Below are 15,976 nucleotides of genomic sequence, written 5' to 3' on the forward strand. Positions count from 1 at the left end.
GGCGGAGACACAGGCAGAGGGAGAAGCAGGCTCCAGGCAGGGAGCCTGATGCAGGACTGGATGCTGGACTCCAGGATCGCGCCCTGGGCTGAAGGCAGACGCTTAACTGCTGAGTCACCCAGGCGTCCCTAAAGGAACGTTTAATAAAGATGTGAGTGGGGTTTAGGGAAGCCACAGGGCATACTGCCTATGATTCCCTGGAGCTAGCAACTGTGGGGAGACATTAGGCATTTCCACCCCTAGTCTGCAGAGTGCAAGGGAACGCAGAGCTGGGGACGGTCACCTGACAGAAGCTGTGACCCTCTGTAAAGATTCCGGCCTTCTGATTTATTGCAGGTGCCTTCCATTGGCCAAACCTCACAGGAAGCCAGAGGTCAAGGGAGCCTGTTGATATGGTTCCTGAACATCAGGTTCCCAGGCAGCAGAGAAGGGTGGAGAGTGGGACTGGAGGGACAAGCGGAAAGCATCCAGTACAAAGGGCCCTGTGATTGGCCTTGTCCAGCTACCTGTGTTCATCTCCTACCACCCTTTCCAGTCCTGGTGGCCTGGTTCCACAGACAGTCTTCCCAGAGTCATTGCCCCTCTAATTCCTCTACCCGGAAGGCTCTTAGCCCAGCTATCCACGTGGCTTGTTCCTTCCTTCCTGAAAGGCCCTATCTAAAAGAGGGCCCCCTCCCACCCAGCACTCCTCCCTTCGGGCCTGCTGTTCTTCAGAGGATGGATCACTACCTGACACGTTATGTTGATATTTTCAGATTATAAGATCCAAACAAGGACCTTGTCTGTTCACTGCTGTATCCCTAGCATTTAGAATAATGTCTGGTACATAGTAGATTCTCAATACTAATGTATATAAATGTTAAAGGAATGCACATAAGAGTAGAAAAAAAGTTTTGGAGATCTTGGAAAGTCTTTTATCAACCATCACTGATGACTAATAAAGAATTTGACTTGGGGGACGCCTGAGTGGCTCAGCGGTTTAGCGCCTGCCTTTGGCTCAGGGTGTGATCCCAGGGTCCTGGGATCGAGTTCCATGTTGGGCTTCCTGCATGGAGCCTGCTTCTCCCTCTGCCTGTGCCTCTTGTGAATAAATAAATAAAATCTTTAAAAAACAAAAATCTGTGGTTGTAAAGTCAGGTGTCATCCTGACTCCCATTCCTTTGTTAGTAACCTATGTTTTGTTTTCCTTTTTTTTTCTTCTTTTTTTACTTGCTTTTAGGATCATCTCTTTATTGGTTAGTTTTCTCAGTTTTGTGATAATACCTTGGGTTTTCCTTTTTTTTTCATTTGTTCCATGAGATACTCAGTAAGCTATTTTAGTCTCAAAATTGTCTTGCAGTTTGGGGAGATTTTCTTGAGTTATTTATTCCTTTAATGTTTCACACTATTTTCCGTGTTCTTTTTCTGGAACTCATTATTTGCTCACACTTTCTGGACTGATGCTTTAATTTTTTTCATCTTTTACTAACTATTTGTCCATCTCTTTTCCTGCTTTCTGGGAGGTTTCAACTTTATCTTCCAATTTTACTTAGAGTTTCATTTCTACCTTCATATTTTAAATTTCCCAGAGTCAGCGATATGTTGGTAACTGTTCTATGTATATTGTTGGATGTGTATTTACATATGTGTGTACATACATGTATGTTGTGGGTACACATGTGTATGTTATACACATGTATGTGTGTTATGTGTTGGCATGTTGGTGAATGTTTAACTCTTGTGAGGGAAATGACAACACTGATTTGTAGTGTTTACCTATTTCTGTGGTGTAAAAATTCCCACTATGGCCTATTTCAAACTACCAGCAGGATGTCACGATGTGGTATTGGGAAGAGATGCTCAGTAGTAGCCATTATATAAGATTTCCCCTATACTGATTTCAAAACCATGAATAGGGCAGCCCCAGTGGCTCAGGGGTTGAGCGCTGCCTTCAGCCCAGAGCATGATCCTGGAGACCTGGGATCGAGTCCCACGGTGGGCTCCCTGCATGGAGCCTGCTTCTCCCTCTGCCTGTGTCTCTGCTTCTTTCTCTCTCTCTCTCTCTCTGTGCCTCTCATGAATAAATAAATTTAATAAAAAAACCATGAATAATAGTAAAACTATAAAACAATCAGGAAATGGTGAGTTTTGAGTATTTATTACTATTGTTTTGAATACAGTTTATTTACCTTTGAGTTCATTTATTTTATTTTTAAATAATGCCTGTGTTTAACTGGCTTGCAGAATTCCTGAAAATTTAACAGTCAGCTCTTGTGAGCCCTTATGAACCAGATCCAGTTTGCCACTGCTCAGAGCTCATTTTTGTTCTTTTAATTTTTTTAAAGGTTTTTTTATTTATTTGAAGGGGACAGCACATGAGAGAGCGCAAGAGCAGGAGGAGGGGCAAAGAGAGAGGGAACCAGTGGCTCCCACGAAGCAGGGAGGACGCGGAGTTCCATCCCAGGACCTGAGATCATGACCTGAGCTGAGAGTAGATGCTAAACCGACTGAACCACCCAGGCGCTTCTAATTTTTTTTTTTTAAAGATTTGATTTATTTATTCATGAGAGACACAGAAAGGGGGTTGGGCAGAGACACAGGCAGAGGGAGAAGCAGGCTCCATGCACCGGGAGCCCGATGTGGGACTGGATCCCGGGTCTCCAGGATCACGCCCTGGGCCGAAGGCAGACACTAAACTGCTGAGCCACCCAGGCAGGGATCCCCTATTTTTTTTTTTTAATAGAAAACTGTTGTTTCATAGCTGTCTTCTCATCTTAGCTCTTTCTGCCTCTACATTGTCTGGTTTTGCTGAGCTCCTTTGATGCTTGTTTGTCATTTATGTTAGGAGACTTTGCTCAAATACCCAGTCGTCCTTGCAAGAATTTGAATTGTGATGCCCACTGTACTGTATAGTGAATTGTATCCCGATGCAGTTACTCTTCTTCGCTACTAGGTGGCGTATATTGTGCTGTTGCTGGTGTAAATGCTACCATATAACCAGCAGCTTTGTGTAATTTAAATGTACTTTGACATTTATTATTTCTTTGATTTTCACAACTTCCCAAAAGTTAACTCCAGATATCCTTGGAAGGAGACTTGGAATGAATTCAAACATGTATGTCCTATTTTAAAGATGGGGAGGGAGGGGCGCCTAGGTGACTCAGTCTGTTGGTAGCCTGACACTTGGTCTCAGTTCAGGTCTTGATCTCAGGGTTGTGAGTGCAAGCCGTACGGTGGGCTTTGCACTGGGTGTGGAGCTTCTTAAAAAAAGAAAATGATGCAGAAATTGAGGTTCAGAAAAGGTAACTCAAACCAAGATCATTAGGATGTCTAGTGTTCCATCACTATATCTTGGTGATAGACTTTTACAATACTTTTTTTCAAGTTTTTGTTTTTTTTTAATGAGGAGTGCAAATAATAAAGACCCATGTTCAAGGCACCTGGCTGGCTCAGTCAGTAGAGCATGCAGCTCTTCATATGGGGGTCATGAGTTCAAGCCCCACGTTGGACATAGAGATACTTAAATAAACTAACATATATGTAGGTTTAAAAAAAGGACCCGTGGGGCAGCCCGGGTGGCTCAGCGGTTTAGCACTGCCTTCAGCCCAGGGCATGATCCTGGAGACCCGGGATCGAGTCCCACGTCGGGGTCCCTGCATGGAGCCTGCTTCTCCCTCTGCCTGTGTCTCTGCCTCTGCCTCAAAGGCAGGCGCCAAACCGCTGAGCCACCCAGGGATCCCCAATTTTGTTTAGTTTTTTATGTTGGCTCCATGCCTAACGTGGATCCTAATGTGGGGCTTGAACTCACGACCGTGAGATGAAGACCTGAGCTGACATCAAGAGTTGGATGCTTAACTGACTGAGCCACCCAGATGCCCCAAGGAATCAAATTTTAAAATCTCCAGACATCTAAGTGAACTTAGGCACTGTTCTCTTTTATATTGTTTCTCCCTAATTTTGTTACCTATCAGTAAAAACTCAAATTCTCCCAAGCTAAGGATAGGAGTTGCCTTTCAGCTGTAAGCGAGTGCTGTTGCCAGCATCCCAGCCTCACCTGCAGTCGTAGTGCTGCTTACACTCCTATGTGTTGTGTGGCTACAAACAAACACAATGATGTATGTACTAGTAGCTGGGGAATGACAGTCCCCATATCAGGGTAGCGGCACCCCTCTAGCGGGAGGAACTGAGCAGGATTGGGCAGGGCCACACAGACATCTTCACCTGTGTCTGTAATGCTTTCTTTTTTAACCCTAGGTTTAGGTTCAAGGGGCTTTTGTTATAGTTTCTGTGTCTTTTTGTATGTCCAGCATAAAAAGTCTCTGTGAGGTCTACGATTGTAGAAGCAGTTTGCTCACTCAGCAGATATTTACTCAGCACTTCTGGGACAAATCCTCTTCTATACAGTAGTGAACAGCAGTCTAGGGTCTGGTTTCATTGCTAATTCATTCAACACACATCACTGAGCTCCTGCTCTGGGTACCGTGCTATGCCAGATGCTCATAAGATGAGGCACTCGTGCCTGGTCCTGCACTCTGACAGGCTTGCCCACTAGTGTGGGGTGGGGCACATTATCCATGAAGTGTGCAGCCCTTGCAAGACAGGACTTAGCTTCAGAAGAGAGATAAAGTGTTAAGGAAAAATCATAGAATTCGGAGGGCTTCACAGAGGAGATGACAGTTAAGCTGGATCAGGAAGGACAAGCAGGGAGGGGGTGCACTGCAGGCAAAGAGCCTCCTAAGAAGAGGGAACAGCATGAGCAGAGTGTGGAGGTGGAGGGTGTGCAGTGTGAAGGTCCAGCGAGCATTTTATTTTGATTGGGGAACTTCGTAAAGTCCGGGAAAGGAGTTAGGTCAACTGGGGAGGGCCCAGGTCCAGGTAGGTCTCCTACCTAGAGCCACTGGCTGTTAGGGCCAAGAGGGCCGGGGAACGGCAGCTGGGTGGGCAGAGACAGGACCTGCCCAGACAGGGGCGGGGGGGAGACGGATCTGAGTAGAATCCACAGGACCTGGCAGCTGTTTTAGCTTGCGTGGAGTGCTTTTCACAGGAGGTTACTCAGAGTCTCCTTGAACTCCTCCACCATGTAAAAGGTTTGGGCTTTTCCTGCTGGATGGTAGTTCCTCATTCGTGTACTGGATCTCACATGGAACTCCCCTGCACAGGAGTGCGCTGAGGGGGAAGGACGTGGAAGAGGAGGAGCTTGGAAAAGTCGGAAGGATGCAATTTCTGCAAGAGTCTGTGCGCTGGGGTCCTGGTAGTCAGGGCGCCTGAGGGCAAGCCCAGCTGGAGGTTATCAAAGGGGAGAGGCTGCCGTGGGGCTGCTGACCAGCAGGCTGCAGGCTGGGGCTGCTGGATTGCCTCCGTGGTGCCCGTGTGGAGATGTGCTGAGACTGGTATGCCCTCCGTACTGGGGGAACTTGGGATTCAGACAGCATCTAGGGCGGAGGTGTGGGGGCAGTCTGTGTCATCCAGGAGGTCCTGCTCTGCTGGCATTTCCTCTTCCAGTTTCAACTGATCTGAGGTCCTCTCAGCATGAGCCATCACATTGGCCCTCACACCCCACCAGCATGGCTTTAGGTTCAAAGATGGGGCCAAGACTGGTCTAAGGAAGACTGATAGGTACACTTCGAAGGTCACTAGAACAGAACCCCTCCCCGTTGCCCTAGATCTCTCCAGCTAACCTGTTGCAGTGCCTGAAATCCATCGCTGGAGAAGCACATACATTTCCTGGAGGGCCCGGCACATTATTCGAGAGCTTACTATAATACAGTTATTAACAAGTTCACCAAGATTTCAAAGGGTATGGTTTTTGTAAACTGTCAAACCCTACTCTTTTTTTTTTTAAGATTTTATTTATTTATTCATGAGAGACGCACAGAGAGAGGCAGAGACACAGGCAGAGGGAGAAGCAGGCTCCTCACAGGGAGCCCAGTGCAGGACTCAGTCCCTGGACCCAGGATCACACCCTGAGCTGAAGGCAAACGCTCAACCGTTGAGCCATCCAGGCCTCCGAACCCTACTCTTAAGTAAAGTGTCATCATTTATGCAAATCATCCCTGAGCACTAACCACTTTGAACTCAGGATCAGGGAATTATGGGTTAGAAACCCTTTGCCTCCATAATCTCACTGGAGCTTTACAGCAACCTCGTGCTGCAGAAATTTTTCAAATTCTCTTTGCCTCAGTGTCCTCCTGTAAACTGGATGTAAAATCCCTTGCCCAAGGTCACATGACCCATATGAGGCCACAGAGACTGGGTATTAGATTTAGAAACGGGGCTTATTTCTTCCTACTTTCTCAAAGCAGTCTGGGGTGTGACACTCTCTACGTGGTGGAAGGGCAGTTCTCTGACCTTTGCAAGCGGGGTGAAGAACGGGTGGGGGCTAGAGAGGGAGTCATAGTCCCCATGGGTGGGTGTGTGAAGGCATCCAGAATCTGTGGCAGGAGGTCGCTGAGGAAGTCGAACTGGGATTTTGGGTTGTGGTCTATTAGCCATCCAGGTGGTGAGACACTGGTCCTACTACCTCTGGGTGAAGAGCCTGGGATGGAGAATCTGAATAACTCCCTCAGGATGGACCCCACCCCCACCCCCACCGTCAGTGCCTAAGCCCTGTTTCTCCAACCCTGCACTGACTCCCAGTGGTGGCCAAGTCTCACTGCCTGGTTGAGTCTTACCTGGAAAAGAAGGAGGTTGACCAGGTAGGCATGCTAAGTTCTGGAAGCAGCTAAAACTATTCCAGTCTCCAACGCCTCCAAAAGCTAGGCCCTGGGGCAGGGAGGATGAGTGTTTCCAGTCCTAACGGAATCACTTTTTCCTACATCCTAGCAGATTTATTTCTGCCCTCGTGCCTCCTTTCCAAGATTGGAAAATCAGGTGTATTGGGAGTCATCTTCTGGGCTCTGCCCAACCTGCCCATTCCTTCATTCAGCAACGTTCTCTAAATGCCTACGATGGTCCTGGCCCCCTCCTCCCCTCTCTTATCCGTCTGTCCATCCATCCATCCATCCATCCATCTATCCATTCATCCATCCAGTCAACAAATATATATTGAACTGTGTGTCAGGTGCTGTTTTAGGGCTCGTGATACAAGAATGAGCAAAACCAGACATGGTCCCTAACCTCATGGAGCCCTCGGGGTTTGGCAAGAGAGAGATATTCAAATAATCACTATACAAATGTAGATGGCATCTGTAACAAGTACTACAAAGGAGACTGCCTGGTGCTACAGGAGCCTCCAAGGTTGGGTGGGTGAATGGCACTAGGTAGGCCATGAAGGCTTCTCTGAGGAGGTGACACTTGAGCTGTTATCTGCAGAAAGGAGGAGCAAAGGAGGAGGGGGTGTGGGCATTGCTGGCGCAGGAATATAAAGGCCTTCGGACAGAAGGGAGCACAGTAAGCGTTGGGGAGGCCGAGTGGGGCCAACAGGAGGGAGGGAGGCAGGCCCTTGTAGGCATTTTGAAAGATCTGCCTTTGCTTCAAAGCAACAGGGATAGAGGGTTTTCATCGGAGGGAGTGATGTGATCAGCTTTGCATTTTGAAAATACTCTGTCAGCTTGCTGTGTGAAGGATGGAAGTGGGTGGATAGAAGGGCCTAGTGAATTTGTAAGACCAGACCAGTAAGGAGGCCAGAGTCCAAAGGAGAGTTGACTATAAGCTGGGACTAGGGGTTAGGGTAGAGATGGAGAAGAGTTGAAAAGTAAGAGAAACATCTAGAAAGTAAATTTGTCAAGACTTGGGATTGGGTTGCTTATGGAGAAGGAGAGAGAGAGAGAGAGAGAGAGAGAGAGATAGGAAAGGTGACTGCCAGGTCTCGGACATGGGCAAGAGGAGGGATGGCGGTCCATTCCGGCAGGTGGGGGACACTGAGGAAGGGGCAGGCAGGGGCAGTACGTTATGAGTTCAGTGTTGGAGATGCTGGGTTTGAACCGTCTTTAAGATATCCACACAGAAGGGTGCCTGCGTGGCTCAGTCAGTGTGGCTTGGGTCATGATCCTGGAGTCCCAGGATCGAGCCCTGTGAGTCTGCTTCCCCTCTCCCTCTGCTCCTCCCCCTGCTTGTGCTCTCTTGCTTGCTCACTCTCTCAAGTAAGTAAATAAAATCTTTAAAAAAAAAAAAAAAAGATGCCAAATAATAACCACCACTTACCGGGCACTTACATGTGTTAGGCACGAGGTGGAGAGTATCAGCGCCACCGCTGTCGACAAGGACACGCTAAGGCTCTGAAAGGTAAAGTAGGTGGGGAGGTGACATACAGATGGGAAGCTCAGAAGCAAGCTCTGGGCCTGAGAGTAGGGTCCTCAGGGAGGAGTAGAAATGAAGCCATGGTCAGCCCCCGGAGAGGAGTCCAGCTTCTTCCCCCTCTTACCTCCACCCCACTGCCAGCTGGGCCCCCCTCACGCGCTGGGCAGTAAATGGGGTGCCTGGACCTACCCCGCGTGTGGCCTACGGTGTCAAAGACGGCCGCAGTGAAACCTCCTGCCCACTTGTCTCCTCGGAACCTTACTTTCTCCAGTCAGGGCATCCCCATCAATCTGGCAGGCCTGTGGCCTGGTAACTAATAGGGTTCCGAGCAGTGAGGCGTCAGCACCTGTGCGGTGGGCGCGGGGAGGGCCTTGTTGCTGGACAGTCCTGCGTGGGCCTGAGCCTGCTGCAGCCTCCCTGGAGCGCTGCGCGGGGGTGAACCAGGCATCGGGCAGTACTAGGCCTGGGGCACCCGGGGGGCTTCCTCCGGTGACTGCCCCCGGCCCCCAGTCACCCCAGCCACTGATCTCCCCAGCCGAGGCCCAGACATTTAGAGCGGGGCCATTCCTGCCATGCCCTCTGACTTCTTGACCCACAGAATCCCGAGCAAAATAAAATAGTTGTTTTGAGGCACAGAACATTGGGATCCTGTGTTTCATGGCAAAAAGAACCGGACAGCTTACTGAGAGGGGCATGGGCTGAGCGTCCCCAGCTTCCTGGCTGCGGGGGGACAGGGCAGTGGCTTTTCTCCACCTGCCACGACTTCCCGTTCTCGCCTCATCTCACCGACGGGAATTACACGTGGACGTGTCTGTCCTGTTCACTGGCGGGGAGCCCCTGTGGGGAGAGGAGGGCACGGCTGTCCCCGTCGCCACATAGCCCAGGCTCAGAGCCCGGCAAGAGGAGAACCAGAAAATGCTTGCTGGTCCATGCATGCTGCACGCCTGCACACTGCCTGACGCTTATTTCCCCGGGGGGCACCCCCACTTCTTCCGGGCTCACAGGGGCGCTGGGCGGGAGCTCTTGCTGGCTGCCTCACAAAGATGTATGATTGGCCTGAAAGCACTTTTTCTGAAAGCATTCTCATAATTCAACAGTTTGACTGAAACACTGGTTTGATTGAAAATAAATATCCCATTTGCTCAGGTTATTTTTTTTCCCTATAGTGTCAGCTATTTTCATGCTTCATAGGGCAATTTTTAGCCAAGAGTTTTTTAAGCATTTTTGTCCATTTTCAGAACTTTTCAGAGTTTTCTCCCCTAACTATTCATAATTTGCTTTAGCCTACTTTTCTGCTTTTCAATATTTGTAGTGATTGAAAGTTGGAACAGCTTAAGAGTCTAATGGATGTGGGGTCCTGCTTGGGACCACTGACTTAAGAGTCTCAGAGGAGGAAAACCAGATGGGGCACTTCATTGGGGTGCTCATTTTTTTGTGTGTGATACATTGAGGCTTCAAGAAGGAAGGGGCTTGCCAGGGTCACGCAGTGAGGGGACAGTGAGGACCAGCATCCAGTGTCCTGGCTCCTGGCCTAGTACCCCCTCCCCTCTGTTCCTGCTCCAGGTAGGAGCAGAAATGGTCTCGAGGTGAAATTAAATCTTTCTTATGTCTCTATTTTCTGATGTTTCTGAAGGAATATAAATTGCCTTTGGCCAAAAAGAAAAAAAGAGTAAAAGAAAGAATAAAAAAATTCTATTACAGGGGATCCCTGGGTGGCTCAGTGGTTTAGCACCCGCCTTTGGCCCAGGGTGTGATCCTGGAGTCCCGGGATTGGGTCCCACATCGGGCTCCCTGCATGGAGCCTGCTTCTCTCTCTGCCTGTGTCTCTGCCTCTCTCTTGTGTGTGTCTCTCATGAATGAATGGAGAAAATCTTTAAAAAAAAATTCTATTACAGACATTTCGACCTGAGTACCCTCATCCCGTCCACCGCACCGCGTACAGACAGGGTAGGAAGGCTGCCAGCCCACGCAGCTTTGCCTCTTTTAAGACAGTGGCCTTTAGGGACATTCTGGCTCAGACTTATGATCACACAGATCCCAGCTTTGAGCCATAGGGTCCAGGAAAAGCCAGTATATTCTGGGGGCACATATCCCTGGGACCTACCCACCCAAGACGGAGGAGATGCCAAATGGGGGGCGGCAAGCCCTGCAGAAGGCCATGAGCCCCAGGAAGCGCCACCAGAGGGCAGCAGGAAGCTGGCCCGAAGCTCCTCTGGGTGGGCTGGGAGGGGCTGTGTCTGTTTTCTGGAAGCAGCTATATTCTTTTTTTCTTTTTTTAAAGATTTTATTTATTTATTCATGAGAGACACAGAGAGAAAGGCAGAGACATAGGCAGAGAGAGAAGCAGGCTCCTCACAGGGAGCCTGATGTGGGACTCGATCCCAGGACCCCAGGATCATGCCCTGGGCCAAAGGCAGATACTCAACCGCTGAGCCACCCAGGCGTCCCTGGAAGCAGCTATATTCTTAGAACAGTGCCTGGAATACAATATATATTAAAATGGTGTTTGGTAATTGAATGCACAAATGGAAATACTGCTGGGCGGGGCAAGGGGGGGAAGAGAGGGATGGCGGGTGTTTGAGTGGAAGACAAAACACAAAGGAATTTTACCTGTTTGTTGGGCAACATGCCAATAATCTCTTTAAATTCATGATCCCTCTTTTCTTTCTTTTTTTTTTTTAGTATTTTATGTATTTGTTCATGAGAGACACACACAGAGAGAGAGAGAGAGAGAGAGAGGCAGAGACACAGGCAGAGGGAGAAGCAGGCTCCATGCAGGGAGCCCAACGTGGGACTCAATCCCAGATCCTGGGATCACGTCCTGGGCGGAAGGCAAGCACTCAACCACTGAGCAACCCGGGCGTCCCATGGTCCCTTTTTTCAAGTTAGTTTTTAAATTGAAAAATAGTACATTCTTATGATTAAAAAATATGAAACAGGGACGCCTTGGGTGGCTCAGTTGGTTAGGCATCTGCTTTTGGCTCAGGTCATGATCCTGGTTGGGGGGTGTCCTGAGATTGAGCCCCATGTGGGGTGCCCTGCTCAGTGGGGAGCCTGCTTATCCCTCTGCCTCCCCTCACCCTGCCCCCCTCACGTGCTTTCTCTCCCTCTTAGATAAATAAATAAAATCTTTTTTTTTTTTAGATTTTATTTATTTATTCATGAGAGACACACAGAGAGAGAGAGAGGCAGAGAGAGGCAGAGACACAGGCAGAGGGAGAAGCAGGCTCCATGCAAGGAGCCCAACGTGGGACTCGATCCCGGGTCTCCAGGATCACACCCTGAGCTGAAGGCAGTGCTAAACCGCTGAGCCACCCAGACTGCCCAATAAATAAAATCTTTAAATAAATAAAATAAAAAATAGGAAACAAAAATTTAAAAATAAATCTCCCGGGACACCTGGGTGGCTCAGTGGCTGAGCATCTGCCTTTGGTTCAGGGCATGATTCCCAGATCCAGGATCAAGTTGTACATCGGGCTCCTTACAGGGAGTCTGCTTCTCCCTCTGCCTGTGTCTCTGCCTCTCTGTGTCTCTCATGAATAAATAAATAAAATCTATAAACCAATCAATCAATCAATCAATCAATCCTCCCTCTCAAGCCAGCCCCTCAGGCTTTCTCAGAGGCTGACAATGTTTATTGCGTATCTTTGTAGAAATTTTATATGCATGTCCTTTGTGGGTCACCTGCTCCCTGCCTCATCTCTCTGAACCTCCAGGCTGAGATCAGAGTGGCATTTCTCCAAGTGCAGCCTGGGACCACCTACAACAGAATCACCTGGTGGAGATATCACATATTAAAATGCAGATTTTGAGGCTTCACATGGATCACCATAATCAGAGTCAGGGTCAGGAATCCCTGATTTTAACAAACTACTCTGGGCATTCTTTTTTTTTTTTCTTTTTTCTCAGATATATATATATATATATATATATATATATATATATATATATATTAGTAATCTCTACACCCAACATGGGGCTCAAACTCAAAACCCCGAGATCGAGATCATGAACTGGATGCTCTTCCGACTGAGCCCGCCAGGCATCCCCTTGGGCATTTCCGAAACCCACTAACCTTTGAGAAGCACTGACCTGACTCACACCATCACTACATGGGGGGAGGGTCCAAAGAGTTCTGGGGCAAATCTAGGTTCCACTATGCCCTCACCTTGTGACCTTGATGTTGGAAACAGACCTTGGAAGCAGGCCTGTCTCAGGCTGCCGTGACAAAGTACCTCAGGCTGGGCAGCTTAAATAATAGAAATGTATTCCCTCGCAGTCTGGAGGCTAGAAGCCCAAGATCCAGGTGCCAGCAGCAGGTGCCTCTCCTCCTGGTTTGCAGATGTCTGTGTTCTCCCAGAGTCTTCACACATCTTTCCTCTGTGCCTGTGAAAATGTAGAGAGAGGCAGATGACGGGGGAGGAATGGAGAGGGGGTCAGTGCTCTGGTCTCTCTTCTTCTTCTTTTCTTTTTTTTAATTTTATTTACTTATTTGAGAGAGAAAGAGAGCAGGGGTGGGGGGTGACAGAGGAAGAAGCAGACTACTGAGATGCAGGGCTCCATGTGGGGCTGGATTTGGGGCTCTATCCCAGGGGCCCTGGATCATGACCTGAGCCAAAGGCAGACACTTAATAGACTGAGCCACCTCTCTTCCTTTTCTTATAAGGACATCAGTCCTAATAGATTAGGGTTCCATCCTTATGACCTCATATGATCTTAATTACTTTTTTAAAGGCCCTATTTCTAAATAGTCACATTAGGGATTATGGTTTCAATGTATGAATTTTGTGGGTACATAATTCCATAATATCTTTTTCATGTTCTCCCCCCCAATTTAGTGTCTTCTGCCTCAAGGCATGTCTCTTCCACTTATTCTGGTTTTATAAACTTTGTAGTAACCACTATTTTAATAACCACAACATTTAAGTAATAAAAACCACCATTTTAATAATATATTTAATTATATGCATATAATTATATATTGAACTTTCACACATTGAATTTTTACATTTCTCATAAACTTATTGCTAAATAGTTTAATATTTAATGTTTTTTTGCTTTTCTACCCCCACATTTTTATTTGTTAAACGTTCTAATCTATAAAACAGTTGTAAGATATGCAATGAATATCCATAGTCCTCGATTCACCAGTTGTTAACCTTTTGCCATATTTCCTTTATCTTTCTCTATGTATCTCTATTTTTTTTTTTTTTTTTTTTTGTCCTGAAGCATTCTCTCTCTTCAGGCTCCTGTGATGCTCCCCCAGCTGCTCCAGAGCACCTCTGGTCTTTTGGCATTTAAAGGACCTACTTCTTGCATATACTGAGAATGCTTCAGAGGAGGGACCATGGTGTGTGTTCCACTGAAGCTCTAGGATTTTGTAGTATCTATTGCCAATGGATGTTCAATAAATAAGAGAAGTGGGGCACCCAAGGTCACACAGCTTAGTGAGGGCCCACACCTGGATTTACATGCAGGTTCAACAAGCCCCAAAGTCCATCCTCTTCCATCATGCCATACTGTCTCCTTGATAGTAAAGCAGACTTTTCACAGGAGAATAATGCATTATTGGTTACCTGGAAGCTGAAAATATGGGGGCACATGTTTGATCGACTGAATCGCATTTTGATCTATCCTTTTTTTTTTAAAGATTTTATTTGTTTATTTGATGGAGAGAGAGAGCACAAGCAGGGGGAGCGACACACAGAGGGAGAGGGAGATGCAGACTCCCCGCTGAGCAGGGAGCCTGATGTGGAGCTTGATCCCAGGACCCTCGGATCATGACCTGAGCCAAAGGCAGATGCTTACCCATGTGAGCCACTCAGGCACCCCTGATTCATCTTTGAGCATAAACTACTTTGCATTTAAGTTGCTGGCTCAGTGCCATGCACATCAGCAGGAATAGCTACCATGAACTGAAGTCCTTCACTATGGCTGATCAAGGGAAAGCGCCTCCGGATGAAGCTCCTTTTATCATAGGTGGTAGTGATTTGTCCTGAGACAAATTGATTGGAAAGGGAGGGCCTTGGACAGGTGTGGAAATATGTGTTCTGGTCTAGGCTGTGTTATGTAACTAGTCACACAATCTTTGGCAGCCCACTTGCCCTCTGTGACCTTCAGTGTCTTCATCTAAAAAATGAGGATAAAAACTTGCCTTGCCCATCTCCTAGAATTGCTGTGATCAGAGAAGGGAGAAAGCATACAAACCTTTGTGGGTTTTGTTTTGTTAAGATTTTATTTATTTATTCATGAGAGACACACAGAGAGATGCAAAGACACAGGCAGAGGGAGAAGCAGGCTCCCTGCGGTGAACCTGAGGCGGGACTCGATCCAAGGACCCTGGGATCACACCCTGAGCAGAAGCTCAACCACTGAGCCACCCAAGTGTCCCAAACTTTTGTGCTTTAAATCCATTATATAGGGACGCCTGGGTGGCTCAGTGGCTGAGGGTCGGCCTTCGGCTCAGGGCATGATCCTGGTCCTGGAATCGAGTTCCACATTGGGCTCCCTGCGAGGAGCCTGCTTCTCCCTCTGCCTGTCTCTGCCTCTCTCTGTGTCTCTCATGAATAAATAAATATAATCTTTAAAAAAAAAAAAAGAATCCATCATATACTCCATCCAATCAGAATCAGCTCAAATATTAGTAATTGTGCTTGGAGAATCATGTAAAACTTAACAAGAAAAGGAATCAATTATTTTGTTTTTATTAACTGAAAATTTTGCTAGGATCAGGCCATAGGCTGGGAAAAATTCATGTCTTGTTTTCATCAATCACAGGAGGTATCTACCCAGAATGGAACTGGCACCACATCTGAGCTCTCAGATTCAAATGCTACTTCTTACCCTGTTGAGTATTTTTCCTTAATTGTACAAAATGATATATGTGAAAAAGAATTCTTTAATGCTTGATAGCTTGAGGTCAATAATGGTAGTTATTAACCTCAGGAGCACATTAGAATTACCAAGGGAGATTTAAGATCACACCAATGCATTTCTTGGGGTAGGGCCCAGGCTTTTTTCTTTTCCTTTATTTTCTAGATTGATTGATTGATGAGAGAGAGAGAGAGAGAGAGAGAGAGAGAAACCATGAGTGGGAGGGGCAGAGGGAGAGGGGATCTCAAGCAGACTGCACTGAGCACAGAGCCTGACATGGGGCTCCATCCCAGGACCCTGAGATCATGACCTGAGCTGAAACCAAGAGTCTGATGCTTAACCAACTGTGCCACCCAGATGCCCTTGGGCTTTTTTCTTTTTAAAGCAACTTGGTAATTTTAATGGGCATAAGGTCTATAGGTACATGAAAGTGTGAAATGAAAAAGCTGTAACAGTGCTAATTGATATATAATGTGAGCCACAAAGGTGAGCAAATATATGTAACAAAATTTTATAGTAACCACTATTTTGATAATATATTTGACAAAACTCAATGGCTCAGCAGTTGAGCGTCTGCCTTCAGCTCAGGGCATGATCCCGGAATCTGGGATGGAGTCCCACATCGGGCTCCCTGTGAGAAGCCTGCTTCTCCTTCTGCTTCTCTCTCTGGGTCTCTCAAGAATAAATAAAATCTTAAAAAAAACCCAATACATCCAAAATATTATTTCAACATATAATTAATTAGTACAATTATGAATGAGATATTTTACATGTTTTATAGTAAATCTTCAAAATCTGTTGTATATTTTATACTTAGAACAGATATCAATTCAGATAATGCAGTCTAGCCATAGTTCATGGGGCCAATGGCTACTGTTTAGGGTAG

At 47.0% G+C, this 15,976-nt stretch overlaps 1 long non-coding RNA gene across 2 annotated transcripts in view; it reads right to left on the reverse strand.

Annotated features, from left to right (window-relative positions):
- Positions 1-15,976, reverse strand: part of LOC129504765 (uncharacterized) — a 32,627-nt gene continuing 16,651 nt past the window's right edge. The window contains exons 2-4 of one of the 2 annotated variants that reach the window (XR_008663419.1): positions 12,386-12,603; positions 8,133-8,195; positions 1-128 (exon numbers count right to left, since the gene is read on the reverse strand). This is a non-coding gene — a long non-coding RNA (uncharacterized LOC129504765). Of the gene's footprint in view, positions 129-8,121; positions 8,196-12,385; positions 12,604-15,976 lie in introns of both variants that reach the window. The other variant, XR_008663420.1, reaches the window with a different exon arrangement.

This window comes from Nyctereutes procyonoides, unplaced genomic scaffold (assembly GCF_905146905.1).
Source record: "Nyctereutes procyonoides isolate TBG_1078 unplaced genomic scaffold, NYPRO_anot_genome, whole genome shotgun sequence".
NCBI lineage: Eukaryota > Metazoa > Chordata > Mammalia > Carnivora > Canidae > Nyctereutes > Nyctereutes procyonoides.